The sequence below is a fragment of the Panthera uncia genome, chromosome D4 (assembly GCF_023721935.1).
Source record: "Panthera uncia isolate 11264 chromosome D4, Puncia_PCG_1.0, whole genome shotgun sequence".
NCBI lineage: Eukaryota > Metazoa > Chordata > Mammalia > Carnivora > Felidae > Panthera > Panthera uncia.
The window spans coordinates 46,536,520-46,555,609 of NC_064807.1; the positions used below are offsets into that span (position 1 = coordinate 46,536,520).

Consider the following 19,090-nt stretch of genomic DNA (forward strand, 5'->3'; position numbering starts at 1 on the left):
TTGGGAGGTGATGAGGTCATGAGGGTGGAGCTTTCATGAATGGGATTGATTCATGTGTCTCTTATAAGACTCCACACAGTTCCCCCTGCCCCACCTTTCTACCATTTGAAGACCCGGTAAGAAGGTGCTGGCTCTGAACCAGGAACAGAGAGCCCTCACCAAAACACAGCCATGCTAGCTCCTTGATCTTGGAATTCCCAGCCTGCAGAGCTGTGAGAAATAAATGTTTTTACTTTATAAGCTACCCAGGCAGTTGTAGCAGCCTCTATGGCCTGACAGCCTCCTTGCAAGCACTTGGCATTGTCAGTCTTTTAATATTAATAATTGGCTGTGCCAGTTTATATTCTTATCAACAGTGCATGGGCGTCCCCATTCCTCCACCTTGTAACTGTTAGAGTGCAGAAGACTTGTCCAATTTTTATCAAATTTATTTCTTGCTATTTGAATTTTTATGCTACTGTAAGTAGTACATTTTGAAAGCTGTAATTTAATTGAGTGTTGCTAGGATATATAAATAAATTCAGTGTTCTATATTGATCAAGTACTCCAAACCCAGGTTAAATTCACTTAGTAATTTTAATAATTCGCTTGTGGAGTCTTTTGAGTTTCCATTTATACCAACTTTGGATAGAAATGATGACAGTGGGCATCTTTGTCCTATTTCCAATCACAGGGATACATCTTTTGATAATCACCATTTAGCTACCCTTTATCAGACTGGGGACATATATTTATATTCTTAATTTGTTCACAGTTTTTATAACAGCTAGATATTGAACCTCGTCAAAATTTTTTATCAGTTAAAATAACATAACATTATTTTTCTTTTTCTATCAATGTGGTAAATTTCATTGATTACTTTTTAAATGTTAATGAATCTTTAATCCCTGAAATAAACCCAACTTGGATTTATATATCCATTTCTTTGTTAATGTTTACAGGATAAGTAAATCCTGATACTGTTTTTTTTGGTGTGTGCTTTTCTTCCATTTAAAAAAAGTAAATCTTGTTAATATTTTATTGTTTTTATTAATATTTTTTTTGCTAATTTCTTTTTTAATTTATTTTTTTTTAGTGTTTATTTTTGAGAGAGAGAGAGAGAGAAAGAGAGAGAGGGCGAGAGAGAGATGGAGGGAGTATGATCTGGGAAGGGACAGAGAGAGAAGGAGGGAGGGAATCTCAAGCAGGCTCCATGTTGTCAGCACAGAGCCTGATGCAGGGCTCGATCTCTCAAACTGTGAGATCATGACCTCAGCCAAAATCAAGAGTTGGATGCTTAACTGAATGAGCCACGCAGGTGACCCTCCTTTTTGCTAATTTCTATATTTATTTCTGCTTTTATATTTATCATTTCTTTCTTCTTGATTTTTTAGGTTAAATTTGCTATTACTTTTGTTACTTTTTAAAAAAATTTTTTTAATGTTTATTTTTGAGAGAGAGACAGAGCATGAGCAGGGGAGGGGCAGAGAGAGAGAGGGAGACGCAGACTGAAGCAGATTCCAGGTTCTGACATGTCAGCATAGAGCCTAACATGGGGCTCAAATCCACAAACTGTGAGATCATGACCTGAGCCAAAGTCGAACGCTCAACTGGCTGAGCCACCCAGACACCCCTGCTTTTGTTACTTCTTGAGACAGATGCTTTAATCATGAATTTTCACCCTTTCATCTTTTCTAACTTATAGATTCAAGGCTATAATTTTCCCATGGCTTTAACTGCATCTTGTAGTTTTATTTGATGTCACATTTTAATTATCATTAATTTAAAATATTTTAATTATATTGTGATTTTTTTAATTGACCTATATGTTATGTAGAAATATAATTTAATATTTTTAACATTTGGGGACTTTTGATCTTTCATTTTATTTTCTTTTTCTACCTTTATCTCCACTGTGTTCAGAGAGTGAACTCTGTAATTTCAACCTTTGACATTTGTTGAGACTTACTTCAGCTTATCAATTTTCCTAAATGTTAATAGGCACTTCAAAAGAATGTCCATTATGTAGTTATTGGATTCAGTGTTGTTTATATGTCCTAAGATTATGTTTTTAAATCATGCAGTTCAAATCGTTCATATCCATACTCCTTTTTTTTTTTTTTTTTTTTTTTGCCTGCCTATTCTGTTATTGAGTGAAGTGGGTTAAATCTAGCAATGATTGTGGGTTTGCCTGTTTCTCCTTCCAGTTCTGTATATTTGAGTCTAAGTGATTGTCCATATGAGTTTGGATGTGTTTTGTTTTCTTGGTAGATTATGTTTTTGTCATTATAAAATGTCCTTGCTTATCTTTAGTGATGCTTCTTAAAATTTCTTTCTCCAGGAAGTTATTTTCTTCCTACGATCTGAAGATTATTTTACTGTCTGCTTTCTTTCATTGTTTCTATTGAGAATTTGGTTATCAAACTTACTGCTTCTCCTGTGAAAGTAACAGGTCTCTTTTCTCCAGCTGTTTTTAAGATATTTCTTGGTCTTTAGTTTGCAGTAGGTTTTCTCTAAGGTACTTAGGTGTGATTTTCTTGTATTTATCCTGCTTGCCCTTCTTAAGTTCTGACATAATGTTATTTTTTAATTTGAGAAAGTTTTTGTCTATTTTATTTGTATATGTTAGACTTTTTCAACACATTCTCACTATTTTCCATTTGTCTCTTACAGTATCCTTTATTTTTCTTCTTTGTATTTTCTCTGGCTTTAGTTTGTATATTTCCTTTTGATTAACTTTTTCTGTTCACTAACATTCCCTTCAGTTACATAGAGCTACTATGAACCCCATGTATTGAGATTTTACTTTCAATAATTATATTTTTCTCTTAGCATTTATAGTTATCATATTTTGTATTTTCAAGTTCTCTGTGTTTTAATTCTCTATTTATTGACTTAGGAAGGTAATTTGAAATAGTCTCGTCCTTTATTTCTGGAAATAAAATTCCAAAATAGGATTTTTAAATAGCTAGCCAGTCTTAATTTAAACAAGTACGTTGAGGGGCGCCTGGGTGGCTCAGTCAGTTGGGGGTCCGACTTCAGCTCAGGTCACGATCTCACGGTCCGTGAGTTCGAGCCCCGCGTCGGGCTCTGAGCTGATGGCTCAGAGCCTGGAGCCTGCTTCCGGTTCTGTGTCTCCCTCTCTCTCTGCCCCTCCCCCGTTCATGCTCTGTCTCTCTCTGTCTCAAAAATAAATAAACATTAAAAAAAAATTTTTAAACAAGTACGTTGATATTAAGTCTAATAATAAACTCTTGAAAATGATATAGGAATGTGTCCTTAATTAATACATAGATTAAAAGAACTTACTGAAAGATGGCTTGTTAATAAGCCACTTTCATTCATTTGAGAGATTTCCAGTGCTCTTCCTGTACTTCTTTTATTCAACACATTATTGGCTATTTATGTCTAAAATCTTACCACATGTAATTCAGGCATTGGTTTACATAATTATTGTAAAGAAATAGAACAATGGTTTGTGATGATTAGATGAAGAATAGCAGTTTAAAATTTAATGTCAATAAACATAAAATCCTGATTTTTCTATCAATAACTAGCATAGTGACTTTTTATATGAAAACTTATAGAAATTTAATTAGCTTACATAATTATTATTTAGCTATAAGGGACAATATTGTGAGCCTGTTTCTAAATCTAGCTAATAAAACCTAACTTTATAGTGATTATATCAATGCATTATTAACTCAGTTACATTATAGAAGAGTTGGATTTCATTCAACTCTTCATTCATTTAGGAAATAATAATTAAACATATACTCAAGACAAGGCAGAGTCTTGAATTCATGGGGTGCTGTAAAGATATGGCAGATAACCTGCCCTAAACAAAATTATTCTAGCAGAGGATACTGTCATTCTTCCGAAATAACTAAAACAGTAGGCTAATAAGCTGTAAGTCTACTAAAAAAGATGGAGTCATAAATTGATGTTGTGTTTTATTTGAGGGAGAAAGTGATTGCTCTCAGTTATGTGAATCACAGATTTCATCAAGGAGGCAGCATTTTATCTGGTGTTGAAAATGTAAAAGTTGGATATGAAGGGATGGAAAGCAAGACATTCTAGGCAGTTATGGTGGAGTGGGAAGAAGATATACTTTAGAATCAGAAAGATCCCCATGTTCAATTGTTGGTTTCACTAACTAGCTATGAGTCATTATTTGAGTCAGATTTTAAGAGCATGTCTTATTTCCATCATCTAATTCTATCATGCTACATCATCTTCACACCCAAAACCAAAGAACGCATAAGCTCTGAGTATAATTTTGTGTTTTAAGAAACTGTGAAAAACCCTTAATGTCTAAGTTTGATTCAGTGATCATCCCATTTTCTATTTAGAAAAGTAAGAAACATAACTATCTTCTTTCTAGATTGCAATGACATATCTTCAGCGGTTAAAAATTGCCAAGTAGTTGTCTTATTCTTGGAAAGGAATCAAGGTAATTAAAAAATTCATAAAACTATCAAATCCTTATAGTGAGAAGCTCTCTATTTTCTTTATGTTTCTTGTATTATTAAAAGATGATTGTATATTTTATTAGGGATTCAGAGAAATAGTTAGTTTCTGTCCTGTTAATTCTGCATAGTTATATGTAATAGTGACATAATATGTTAAAAGAGGTTCTCCCAGTTTCTTTATTATAAAATTAGACTTTAATTTCCAAACGTTTGATATTTGTGTTAGGATATTTTTCCTAAACTAAGCTTTTTTGGAGGAATGTTTAATGTTCTTTGTGAAGTCTCTCTACCCTCAGTGTTAGATGCACACAATAAACAGCTATCCCTTATATCCAGGTTGGCTTGGTGAAACATGAGTTCCAGTAGAACATTTTTGAAATATGGATCCTAGTATTTGTGCTCATTTATAAATTTGAATTTGTGATAACTTAGGCATACATTTTCTCTGGCTTAAACAGGGAGGAGGAAGAAGAGAGAGGTTAAAACTCAGTGCTGTCCATGCATGAAATTGGCTTTGGTAATTGGCTTTGGCAGTACTAAGGTACTAAACTACATTGTTTCATGAAATGTGAGGCCGGGAAAAGAAGGGAGTAATTAGTCAGTCACTTTGACTTTTTCGACGCGGCTTAGCATTTATTACTGTTTCCCCCATTGCCCTGACCTAAATCAATGACCTTTAAACTGGAATATATTTCATTGTGTCTCTTTATAACCCCTCCCTTTTCCATCTGTATTGCACATAAAGAAACAAACAAAACAAAACAAAAAACACACACACACACACGCACACACACGCTGATTCAAAGTATGGAAAGTATCGAAAACACCTACTCATCTTTGGAAAAGGGGCTATTTTTTAAAAATGTTTATTTATTTTTGAGAGAGAGAGAGAGACAGAGCATGAACAGGGGAGGGGCAGAGGGAGGGAGACACAATCCAAGCAGGCTCCAGGCTCCGAGCTGTAAGCACAGAGCTCAACGTGGGGCTTGAACCATGGGCCACAACATCATGACCTGAGCTAAAGCTGGATTACCAACCAACTGAGCCACCCAGGAGCCCCGAAAAGGGGCTATTTTTTAACTCCACTAAAACATTGAGAAGCAATGTCTATGACAAAAAAAATGTGCCTTATTTATCTCAAGAAGTATAAACTGGGCCACTTTATTGTTAAGGTGAGAGGTATAACCTCATTTCTTATAATTTTAGTTAGATGTAATTCATTCTTAAACCAGTTTTCTTTGAGATGATTAAACAAACTAAAAGAAAAATAGAAACTTTGAGAGGAAAAGAAAAAAGATTTTTCCAATGAAATTATCTTTATCTTTCATTTTGCCATAAGGCATGCAGATTTGGAATAGGCTAGTTTTTAAAAACCAATCACTACATATGAAATTCAATTTGTAGTTTTTAAAAATCATTTTTATAGCATATAACACCTGGTGTGAACCAAAATTGTTCCAACCCCCCACAGGTTTAATACTAGACTTACAAAATCAGAATACTTGAAAATTAGGGCCCAGAATTTCATGTTTTTAATATGACCCTCAGGATATTAAAAATCTCAGAAATTCTGAAAACCGTTGATTTAAATGGATTATTCTTTCTTAAAGAAAAAAAATCCTATTGGCATTATACCACACAAGGATAATGAGATCTTTTTATGTTCTGTATTTAATTCCTGAATGTTTTTATGTAATGAGAAAATGGAGAAATTTTATCAGAATTTTTTTGTGAAAAAATTAAATGCAAGCATAAGTTCAAGCTATCACACACTATTTTCTCCTCAAATTCTAACAGTGAAAATAACTTAGTATTATTTTAAAAAAATTTTTAAGGTTTATTTATTTTATTTTATTTTATTTTATTTTATTTTATTTTTTTAACGTTTATTTATTTTTGAGACAGAGAGAGACAGAGCATGAACGGGGGAGGGGCAGAGAGAGAGGGAGACACAGAACCAGAAGCAGGCTCCAGGCTCCGAGCCATCAGCCCAGAGCCCGACGCGGGGCTCGAACTCAAGGACCGTGAGATCGTGACCTGAGCTGAAGTGGGACGCTCAACCGACTGAGCCACCCAGACGCCCCAGGTTTGTTTATTTTTGAGACAGAGAGAGACAGGACGTGAGTGAAGGAGGGGTAGAGAGAGAGGGAGACACAGGATCTGAAACAGGCTCCAGCACAGAACTCAGTGCAGGGCTCGAACTCACGAACCGCGAGATCATGACCTGAGCCAAAGTCAGATGCTCAACTGACTCAGCCACCCAGGCTCCCCTGAAAATAATTTATAACAATGGAAAACAATGTGGACCTCACAGTGTTCAAACGTAAGATCAAAATCTCTGAGGGCCAGAAAATGAGTAGAAAAATTATATGAGTGGGACTGAAGTCATAGACTTTCTGGTATCTTGGTCCACTACACATAGGGGCAGCCAGGAATGGGATATGCTAAGGGTGAAGGTGAATAAAAGCACTCCAGACAAGATGAAAGGAAGGAAAGGGGCAGATGAAAATTAAATTTACTGTTTGAAATTAGGACTTTGGATGAGAATTTCTTGCAGATAAGGGAAGCTAAAAAAGTTTATTTCAGATCATTGCTAGCAGCTACAGCATTTTCTACATTTCATCCAATTGGAAGGAGCAACATATTCAGCACTTCAAGATGAGGAATTAAAAACCATTCTAATGGTGCATGAATGAATTTGTATTCATTTCAGATATTCTCAATCTCACTAAGAGGCAGAAGCTGTCAAATGCCATTTTAAGATCTGGTTTCATATGAGGTTAGGGGTTAGGAAGAAACAACTGCAAAATTATGAGAAAGAGGGGTGAACACAGAGGATGGCAGAATAGATAGGTGGATAGATTATTGAAAGAGCATTAAAAATTTCCCCTAGTAATGCAAACTACATGAAGCTATCTAATGCTAACAGCAAGAGCCAACACCTTCAAAATTAAAACGTAAACTTGTTCCACATGAAATCAATTTTATGGAATGGTCTGACAAAAACTTCAAAATAAATAGGCTTGGAATTAAAGTGCTCAGTGAGGTAAATAAAAAATAGCTTCCATTTAAAACGAGTCATAAATTATAATATTTTAATGTTTATTTATTTTTAAGAGAGAGTGAGAAGGAGATAGAGCATGAGCAGAGGAGGCACAGAGAGAGAGGGAGACACAGAATCTGAAGCAGACTCCCGGCTCCGAGCTGTCAGCTCAGAGCCTGATGCGGGGCTCGAACTCACAAGCTGTGAGATCATGACCTGAGCTGAAGTCGGATGCTTAACCTACTGAACCACCCAAGTGCCCCAAGAGTAATAAATTATTAAAGAGTAGAAATGAAATAAGAATAGGTGGATAGTAAAGGAACCAATTAAATATCTTGGAAATTAAAAAAAATATATAATGGCAAAAATATTAATTAAAATACTATAGGGGCACCTGGGTGGCTCAGTTGGTTGAGCATCCAACTTCGGCTCAGGTTATGATCTCACAGTTTGTGGGTTTGAGCCCTGCATTGGGCTCTGTGTTGACAGCTCGGAGCCTGGAATCTGCTTCAGATTCTGTTTCTCCTTCTCTTTCTCTGTCTCTGCCCCACTTGTGCTGTCTCTCTTTCTCTCTCTCTCTCAAATATAAACGAAGATTAAAATATTTTTAATAAAACAAATTAAAAAAAAGAAAAAGGGAAGAGTAAAAACATTTTAGACAAATTATGAGTGTTTATAACATGTAGACTATCGCTAAAAGAATCATGAAAAGATGTGCCACAATGAAAAGTAAACGTAGATGAAGTATATGGAAAAGAAAATAATGACAACCAAAGAAACTGATAAAATTCAATTAAATATTGCTAGAAGAATGGTATTCACTAAATTTTACATGTTAGAAGGGTAAAAATAACAAATGGGGGACCTGGCCTTTGTAAAGTCTCATTGAGTAGTCATTGTACATGGACCACTCTCAGGGAAGGATTGCAACCTTGGATGAGGCTGCATTATTTGACTGAAGGTGATCCTTAGAGATATAGTTGCAATCCATAAGCAGCCAACACACCTGACAGGTGAGGGAAGGTATGCAGAATGAATGCTTTGGTCTTGAAAGAGAATCTGGATCATATCACCTACATCATACAATAATTTGTGAAGCAAAATCTTAAAACTTACAGAAGAAAATATAGGGCACTGTATGACATCAGGACAGACATACTTTTGATGAAAAAGAAACAGAAACAAATAAACCAGAAAGGTTTAAGTATTTAAATTAAGTATTTAATTAAAAATTCCTGTTTAGCAAAGTTAAAACTAAGTTATATCAGAGTCAGACAAAAAAAAAAGATATTTGTAATGTATATAACTATTTAAGGATGGACTCACTAGAATGTATCAGACATATGCAAGTGAATAAGAGACAACACTCATAAAAAACCTGGATGACCAATAAGCTTATGAAAAGATACCGTGTATGCACCAGTCATATTGGATTAAGGCCCATCAGATTACCTCAGTGTAACTTAATTAACTCTTTAAAAACCCTAAGCTCCAAATATAGTCAATGTCTGAAGTACTGGGGGTTAGAACTAAATATTTGAAATTTCGGAGAACACAATTCAGCCTATAACAGCAGGGAAATCTTTAAAAGGCTGTAAGGATCCAGAGAAATGAGAGCTCAATACAGTGCTCATAGAAATGTAAATTGGCAAACCCATGTTGGAGAGCAATTTGATAATAAGTTAATTTAAAGACATGCTTATCTTCCTTCCTGCAATTCTACTTTTAGATATTGAGCCAAGAAAGACTTTTGCACATGGGCACGAGTTGATAGATCCAAGAATGTCCATCATGATATATACATATAGAACACCACTAAAAATACATGATGTAGGGCTATACAAAAACACAATATTAAATGAAAAGATAAATTGCAGAGTTTTACATATATTATGTTGTCCATAAAAAGACTTTAAAATAACACTGTTTATTGCTTTGCCTATGAACATGTAGAATAGTTCAAAATACATATGCTATTGCTGAACACTAAATTCAGGGTATTATTTACATCTTGAGAGGGAAGGTGTGAGGGAATTTGGGTCATGGATGGATACCCAGCTATAGTTGGCAAAATAATGGCCCCCCCCCAAACCTGTGAATATGTTGTGTTACATGGCAAAGGGGAATTAAACCTGAAGATTAAGACTGATAATGGATGACTTTAAAATGGGAAGATTATCCTGGAGAGTCTGGGAAGGTCCAATGTAATCACAAAGATCCTTAAAAGTGAAAGAGGGAGGCAGGAAAGTCAGTATCAGAACATTACAATGCAAGAAAGACTTGGCTGGTATTGCTGATTTTGAACACAGAAGGAGTCACAAACCAAGGAATGCAGGCAACTTCCGAAAGCTGGAAAAGGTGAGGACAATGGATTTCCCTCTAGAATCTTTAGAAGGAACACAGCCCTATAAACACCATAGTTTTTGCCTAGTGAGATCTATGTCAGAGTTTAGAGCAAATCTGTAAGAAGCAGCCAGATCCTGATACTCCAAACTTTACTTAATATTTTGGATCCCATGTATACCCTCATGGCAGAATTTTTACTGTATGTTTTTATATGATCTTCCTTGCTTTACATTATTCTCCTTGCTTGCTTAATGGTTGGTGACTGAATTAACTTTAGTATTCTCTGATCATGTCCTGTCTGTGTTTACAACCTAAGGCAGTATCTTATATAGGTAGAATCATGCATTATGACCTGTTTTGTTGTATCTGGTGGTAGTTCATTTTTTAGAATTTGTGTGTATCATCCCATGTTACCATTTATATTTTCATTTTACTCTTGATAGTTATTTTCGTTGTTTTTGGCATTTGGTTATAATAAATAAAGGAATTTGGGACATTCTGGAACATCAGTTTTTCTTGGATATATACCTAGGATTGGAATTGGTGGGTCATAACATCACCAGTGCAGTTTTCCAAAGTAGTTTTATCAGCTTACACTCCAGTTTATTAATACATGAGAATTCTAGTTGCTCTGTATTTTTACCAGCACTTGGAATGATCAACCATTTTTAATTTTAGTCATTATGGTTGATGTGGAGAAGCATTTCACTGTTTTAATTTCAATGTTCTTGATGACTAATTATGTATGTTTTTACATATGTAAATAGTCATTTTATATCCTTTCTTATAGGTACCGCTTATAGAAATATACCCATTAAAAGTTGAGATGTCTTTCTTAATTTGATTTTTAAGAGTTTTTTTTTATGTTTTCTGGATGTGAACTCTTTTATCAGTTATATTTTCTCTCTGTGTGGTTTACGTTTTCACTTTCTTAGTTATGCTTTGGATGGCCACAATATCCTAACTTTAATGAAATGCCATTTCTCAATTTTTTTCTGTAATGGTTAGTGATTTCTGTGTTCTTTTATGAAAATTTTGTCCAGTCCAAGGTCATGACAATATTTTCTTTTCTTTTTTTTTATTCTAAAAGATTTATTGTTTAACATTTAGGTCTATGATCCATATCAAATTAATTTGTTTTTTTATATAAAAACATTTATATATGATATGAAGTAACCATGGTTCATTCTTTCCCATTTATATATCCAATTATTCTAACACCATTATTTAAAAGCCCATTGTTCCCATACTAAAAGTAAAAATATCTTTAAAGTAAATTAGGTAACCATTTATGTGTTTCTGGACTCAAGTTTGTTCCACTGGTATACTTGTATATCATTTTGCAAATACCACATTATCTTTACGAATGTTGTTTCTGGTAAGTCTTGAAGTCTGGTATCTTAAGGTGTCAGATTCTGTTTTTTTTTTTTTCAAGATTGCCTTGGCTACTTTAGGGCCTTTCAATTCCATATAAATTTTAGAATCAACTTGTGATTTCTCTTTCACATAATAAATATGTTGGTATTTTGATTAGGATTGGTTTGACAGTAGATTAATTTGAAGAGAATTGGCATTTTAACAACAGGCTTTTAATCCATGAATATTTCATATTTTTACATTTACTTAGGTTTCTTAAATCCCACTTAGTAACATTTTATGGTTTTTCATCGTATAAATCTTTTATAGATTTTATTAGATTTATTTCTATATATTTTATATTTGGATGCTAAATAAATGGTTTTCTTTTTAAAATTACATTTCCTAGTTGTTTCTTGCAAGTGTATAAAAATGCATTTTGTACATTGAGCTCATATTTATAGACCACTAATTCACTATGTACACTAATTTACTTACTAATCCTAATATTTGCAGATTTTTTTAGGTTTCCTATGTACCCAGTCATATCCTTTTCAAGTTTAAAAGATTTTATTCAGTTGTCTTGTGTTAGTGAAAGTATAATATTGAATAGAAATGGTGATGTGGTTATCCTTATCGTGTTTCTTAACTAAAAGGAAGAGTATGCAATATTTTGCCATTAAGTAAGATGTTAACTGTAGGAGTTTTGTTGCTAATTTTTCTCAGATTTAGATAGTTTCCTTCTATCTAGTATGATATCTATCTAGTAGATATCTCCTATCTACTAGTATGCTAAGAGCTTTTATCATGAACAAGTTTTAGATTTTATCAAATAACTTTTATACATATATTAAAATGATAATTTTAAAAATTCTGTTAACATAGTGAATTACACTAATTATATATGTTAATCCAAACATTCCCTCCTTCTTGGTAATGATATATTTTATATATTGCTGAATTCAACTTAATATCTTGAATTTTGAATTTATTTTTGAATTTGAATTTATTTTTATAAGCCTTTGAATTTATTCAAAAGATCTTTGAATTTATTTTTATAAGCCACATTGGCTTGTGTTTTTCCTTTTATGTCATGTCCTTGCCAGGTTTTGGTATCAGAGGATATGTTGGTATCTGGGACAACGGAAAGTAGTTTCCCTTTCTGTATTCTGTGAAAGAGTTTACATGAAATATATGGCTTAAAACAATTTTTTTATATCCATTTATTTTTGAGGGGGGGGGAGGGGCAGAGAGAGAGGGAGACACAGAATCCGAAGCAGGCTCCAGGCTCTGAGCTGTCAGCAAAGAGCCTGATGTGGGGCTCGAACCCATGAACCGTGAGATCATGACCTGAGCTGAAGTCAGACCCTCAATTGACTGGGCCACCTAGGCACTCTTTTATGGTTTTTTAAAAAGTTTAATTATTTTCAGAGAGAGAGAGAGAGAGAGAGAGAGAGAGAGAATCCCAAGCAGGCTCTGCACCATCAGCAAGGAGCCCCACAAGGGACTTGAACTTATGAATGGTGAGATAATGACCTGAGCTGAAATCAAGAGTCAGAAGCTTAACCAACACAGTCACCCAGATGCCCCTATATGGGTTCTTTTTTTTTTTTTTTTAATGTTTTAATGTTCACTACTGAAGCCAACTGGGCCTGAAGTACTCTTTGTGAGAATTTTTAAAAGTATCATTGAGATCTAATTGACATGCAATAAATTATAGAAATTGCAAAACATTTTGATAGTTTGACATATGTATGCACCATGTATTTTCTCATGATCCTTTGAAATTCCTCCTTTCTGACTCTCCACTTCCCTGACCCCACACAGCTATCAGTATACCTTCTGTAACTGTGTATTAGTTTATATTTTCTAGAATTTTATATAAACGGACTCATGCAATGTATGCTCTTTTTAGCCTGGCTTCTTTCATTCAGCATAATCATTTAGATATTCATCATGTTGTAGTGTGTAACAATGATTTGTTCCTTTTTAATGCTAAGTAGTATCCCATTGTACAGCTATATTACATTAATTCACTTACCTGTTGTTGGGTTGCTTTTGGGTTTTGTTTATTACAAATCAACTTACTATGAACTTTTATGGGCAAGACTTTGTATGGTCATTTGCTTTTATTTTTCTTGGGTAGATACCAAGGAGTGGCATGACCAGACCAAATGATAGGTGAATATATAAAGTTTTAGGAAGTGTTAAGCTGTTTTCCAAAGGTGTTGTGTCATTTATCTGGCTAGAGCAGCGTATGAGAGTCCAGTCTCCACATCCTCATGAGTACTTGGTATAGTCAGTCTTTCAAATTTTAGCTATTTTAATAGGTGTGTAGTAGTCTGTTACTGTGATTTTAATTTGTATTTTCTGATGTCTAATAACGTTAAGCATTTTGTCATATGCTTCTTTATTTATTTATTTATTTTTTTAAATTATTTTTTTATTTTTGGGACAGAGAGAGACAGAGCATGAACGGTGGAGGGGCAGAGAGAGAGGGAGACACAGAATCGGAAGCAGGCTCCAGGCTCCGAGCCATCAGCCCAGAGCCTGACGCGGGGCTCGAACTCACGGACCGCGAGATCGTGACCTGGCTGAAGTCGGATGCTTAACCGACTGCGCCACCCAGGCGCCCCGACCCAGTTTGTTTTAAAAGAACTTGCTAGGAGTGCCTGGGTGGCTCAGTTGGTTGAGTGTCTGACTCTTGATTTTGGTTTCAATCATGATCCCAGGGTCATGGGAAAGAGCCCCGCATTGGACTATGCCCTGGGTGTGGAGCCTGCTTAAGATTCTCTCTCTCCCTTTGCCCTTCCCCTGCTCACAGTTTCTCTCTCTCTCTCTCTCCTCTCTCTCTCCCCCCCCCACCAAAAAAATTAAATTAAAGAACTACTTGCTTAATAATTCTAACATATACATAACACCATTTTTTGACAATGATACACATTGGTCCTTCCCCCATGCCCTTTTCTTTGGAAAATTGGCAAGATGATACTTGCTGGTTATCTAGCAAGAAACACTCCTTTGTTGCTACTGTGTAGGAATGATTTGGCTAGAACTTCTATCCAATAGTTAATTACTTGTATGCCTCTGGATGCAGGCAATGATGATCTTAATGCATTCTGTGGTTATTTTTTCTTTTTTAGAACACTATGGTTTAAACCTGTTGTAAGTAGATTAAGTTAATTTTCAGGTTTCTTTATTTCCTCAAAAGTCAGGCCACTAGATAGAATATTTTTTGACATGTACATTCTGCTGTCATTTTGAATCTTATGTCTGCATCTTAAAAAAATTCAAATAGCATAGTAACTATGCTGGTTAACTTAAGCAAATTTTAAAGCTTGTCTTCTGTTAATGGAAGATGTTACCTGCTTTCTTGTGAAAGATTCAGGTCAGCAAAGATATAGCAGGATGCATATCGTTGCAGATTTCCTTCATTGTTACCTGTTGCTGGGCGTGCATTATCAGATGTAAAAAAGACAATGACCGCTTCTTTTAGTTTCCTTTTCCTGTCTGGTGTGTGTTTGTGGCAAAATGTATCATTCATGGGGTGTGTGTGTGTGTGTGTGTGTGCGTGCACGCGCGTGCATGTGTGTGTGTTTGCGTGTTCATGTGTGAGACACAAAGGAGAGAGAAAGCTGAAAGGTAGATATATCTCTTTTACTTTCCTTAGGGAAAACTGTTTTCCTATTTGGTCTTAGATCTGCTCAGTGTAAACAGCAAGTCCTAAATCACGACTTTTGGAACAATACATTTCCAAACAAGTCTATGCCATAACTTCCTGTTAGAATGTTCCAGTTTTATGGGTTAACATCTCCTGTCTTTCTAGCCGCAGGAGTTTCTGGGTTTGTAGACCTGTGGATGTGAAAGAACTATGTTATAGTCAAAACTATAAGTGCTTTTATTCACCCTTAATAATTTATTAAATTCCAGTTACTTAATATAACTGCACAATAAATACACAGTCTTTGTTGCTTAGAGAGCAGCAGCATTTTTTCTTGTTAAGATTAAGCTTTGGGCTTCATATATTTGTAGAATGTTGGGATTACCACAACTTCCAAGATAATTTTTTTAACATTTCTATTTTACAGATGAGAGAATCATAGGAGCAAGCAAATGATTGTGTCAAAGATCTCACTGCTTCAGTAGTGACAAGGACTCTATGAAATACTAGATCTCAACATTTCACAGTCCGTTCTGTTTTCTGACGTGTCGCATACAAACTCATAGCATTTCCATACACATCTCCAGAAATGAGCCTCCGGCTCTCCCTGCACAGCCCCCACTAACTCCCAGGGAAGTAGGATTGTAGCTTGAAGTTTCCCTGACTTTTGTAGTTTAAAAAAAAATCTCTGTTCTCCCTTTATGATGCAGTGGAAAGAGCTTTTATTTGGAATCATTTATTTAACCATTTTTATTGAATGCCTTCTCTGTGCCAAGCATGAGACCAGCAGGACCTGGGAATACAAAGTGAATGAGGGATGTGATCCCGGCATTTACAGTCTGTTTGAACTTCTAGTCTTGCCACTCAACAGTTGTCTGTCTTAGGCAAATCATTTCACCTCTCTGAGACTCCACTTTCAGATCTTTAAAATAAGGGCTAATTCTATTTTTGAGAGTTGTGAGGATTAATTAACATTAAAAAAAAAGGTAAATGTCTTGGCATATTTCTGACAAATAGTAGGCGTTCACTCAATAAATGTTAGTATCTTCCCTCCTACATCCAAGGGTTACTTGGAGAATCAAATATGATAATGAACGTGGAAATGTTTTGTGAATTGGAAATGGAGTCATAGACAAAGTTAGAGTTTTAGGGAGTCAACACATACTACCACTTTCTTCACCTTGCAAGTTCAAGTCAAATGAGAAGAGGCAGACATCTCAAGATCAAAGTAGCAACCTAATTATAGATTAAAGCTGTATTGATGATTGTAGTTTTGATGTGCTTCCCAGTGCTTTACTATAGAATTAAATGTACCCACTCAGGCATATGCAGAAAGGGTAGGTGCAAGTCTTATCCACTGGGACAGGTAACTTACGTCCTGTAGAGAGGCCAAGAGAACCCTGGAGCAGAGTTGCATATGGACAATTCTGTTTTCAAACACACCACTCAGGTAAGCCACTCCACCTTATGTGGGAAAGAAATTGAAAGTGCGTTTTTTTTTTGGGGGGGGGGGAGTCTTTCTGCCTGGAAAGGAAACACGAGAACAGAAAAATAATAAGTCTTTTAACAGATTCACACGTTGCTGTGAAGAAACTCAAATTTAGCCTCCCTCTGCCAAACTCCCATTCTTATTTATGGCTATTTTGGAAATGGCTATCTCATATATTAAAATATCTTTGTATTTCCTTCAAAGCTGGTTAAAACTCTTTTACCAGACTATGATATGTTCAATGAAAAATGCAGATTAGAAAATTCTGCCATATTACAGTGTATAAGATATTCTGTACATATAATGTATATTGTATGTATGTTGTGTGTGTGTGTGTGTGTGTGTGTGTGTGTATACTAAAAGAATGTATATTTATAGAGGAAATGGAGAATGAAATTACATTAAAGTACTTAATGTGACCATTTCAGGTGTGATTATGGATGATGATGTTTATTTTTACTTTTCAGAATTTGTGAATCATGTGTTTTTAAAAAGTTGACAGACCCCTTCCCCCTCCAAAAAACCAACTGAAAAAAAAAAAGCACAAATAAAAACCCAAACCACCCCTATTGTTTCTTCTTCTCTGATTTTTGCAAAGTTTTATAATTTTTCCTTTGTGGTTTTTTTCAATACAAACTCACTCTGTACACTTAACAGGGATGGAAGAAAAATTCACCGCGGGACTAATCAAATATTATTAAATTGCAAATTTCAAATATTATAGGTGACATTGTCATTCCTAAATACCTACCTTCTAATTATTTGTGAATAATGATAAGTCCTGAAGGTAAGGTCAATAATTCTAATTCCTTTTCTTGATCAGCATGTGAGAGAGCCATCTGTATTTACAGTTCTGTGAAATATATGTTCATATTCTTTGCCTATATTTTCTATTGTTTTATGAAATTATTCTGCTCGGTATGCAGATACTCTTTGTATACCAGAGAAATATTAGAAAAATATTTGTATATTCAAGAAATATTAGCCCATTGTCTGTAATTTGAATTATAATTATTTTCTCACTTTGTTATTTTGCTGGTAATCTTTGACATAAATTTTGGTGAGTTTCTTTTTTGTCATATAGGTTATATTTTTAAAAATTAGGTTTAATTTAACCGTCTTTTCTTTTATAGCTTCTCTGTTTCCATACTTAAAAACACTTCTACTTCTGGGTTATGAAAGTGTTTTTTTCCCATATTTTCTTCTGAACTGCTATGTTTTCATTTTTACATTAAATATTGATATATTGGAGTGTTTGTTAGAATAAGATATGGGGTATGGATGCAATTATATTTTCCCCCAGATGGCTATCCAGATTTACAGCATCATTTATGGAATAATCAGTCATTGTCTTATCTTTATTTTATACTAAATTTTTGTATGCATGTGTATTTATTTCCTGACTTCTATTTTGTATTCAAGGTTCCAATTTTTAAAAAGTTATCATACTTTAAAAGTTACATTGTTATGTTTTGTATTTTAAAATATGGTTAGTTAAATCCCATCTCTTTGTTCCCAGAATACAGCTAAAAGTGAACTCAAGAGTTGGTGTTTGCTGGAAAAATCACACATATATCTATCATCTTTAATTCCAACAACTTCAGCAGTTTCTTTGTTTTGGTCAATATTATAGCTTTTGCTACCTTGGAAATGTGCCACTTGAAATGACATTTAGTCAAGCGCCTATGATGCAATTGATCTTTCAATTATTAGCAATCTGGAATGCAGCTGGGTTTCAAGTAGAAGGAAAAGTCAAGGATGGGCACCTTCCTTATGTAAAATTGGTTATTATCATAGGAAGGCAGGGACAGAACAAGGAGCTTTGGAGAAATATACATCCTTTTTCTTTACCTTTTGCTGAGACAACTTTTCAGGATCTATCTGGATTGAGAAATATTGCCTATTTCTCAATTAGAAAAGCCTGGTGGGTTGTGCCATGATAGATGGCAAATTTGTGTGTGTATAGGTATGTGACATGATGGGTACTTAAAATACATCATTCTAAATAGTACAGGAGCTCAAAAATTCATTCCACTGGTAAATATGCGTCTTCTCATCCAATTCAAGAAATAATTCCAATCTACTTGAACATGTCATTAATTTGCAATATGTCAATACTGTCAGCGCATTGCAAATTTTAGCAGTATTTATGTAGATTTTTTTAAAAAATGTTTATCTTATTTTTGAGAGAGGGAGAGAGAACATGAACGGGGGAAGGGCAGAGAGAGAGAGGGAGACACAGAATCTGAAGCAGGCTCCAGGCTCCGAGCTGTCAGCACAGCTGACAACCTGATCCTCTATCCTGACAACGTCTTTGTAAATGTTATTTTAAACTGAATATGCCATACCTGTAAATACTCTAAGTTACATAACCATTCTCCTAAATGGGAGCATTTCAGTTCTAATTTGGTTAGCTTAAGTAATGCTAAGTTGTACACCTTAAACTAATATAACATTGTGTGTCAACTATACTCAAATGATAATAATAAAAAAAGTCACTGAAGAGAAAAAAATAGGGATACCACAAGTAATATCAGCTATTAACCTTACACTATAACTGTGAAATGATATTAGTGGTCCTCTGAGTGTTGGGATTATGGATTGTCAATATTCTTAGCTCCCGATTTTTGTGGGTTTTTTTTCCTAAAATTTTTTACAGTCAATGACAAATGTAGTACTCTGCATATTTTGTGGTGGTGGGATGGGGGTTGGGATGAGAACATTTAAGTTCTACTTTCTTAGCA

General features: G+C 34.7%; 1 long non-coding RNA gene across 1 annotated transcript; it reads left to right on the plus strand.

Moving 5' to 3' along the window:
* Positions 1-22: 22 nt before the first annotated feature.
* Positions 23-16,104, plus strand: LOC125916199 (uncharacterized). The gene is made up of 3 exons (XR_007455860.1): positions 23-212; positions 4,364-4,432; positions 15,285-16,104. It is a non-coding gene; the product is annotated as an uncharacterized LOC125916199 (long non-coding RNA).
* The last annotated feature ends 2,986 nt before the right edge of the window (positions 16,105-19,090 follow it).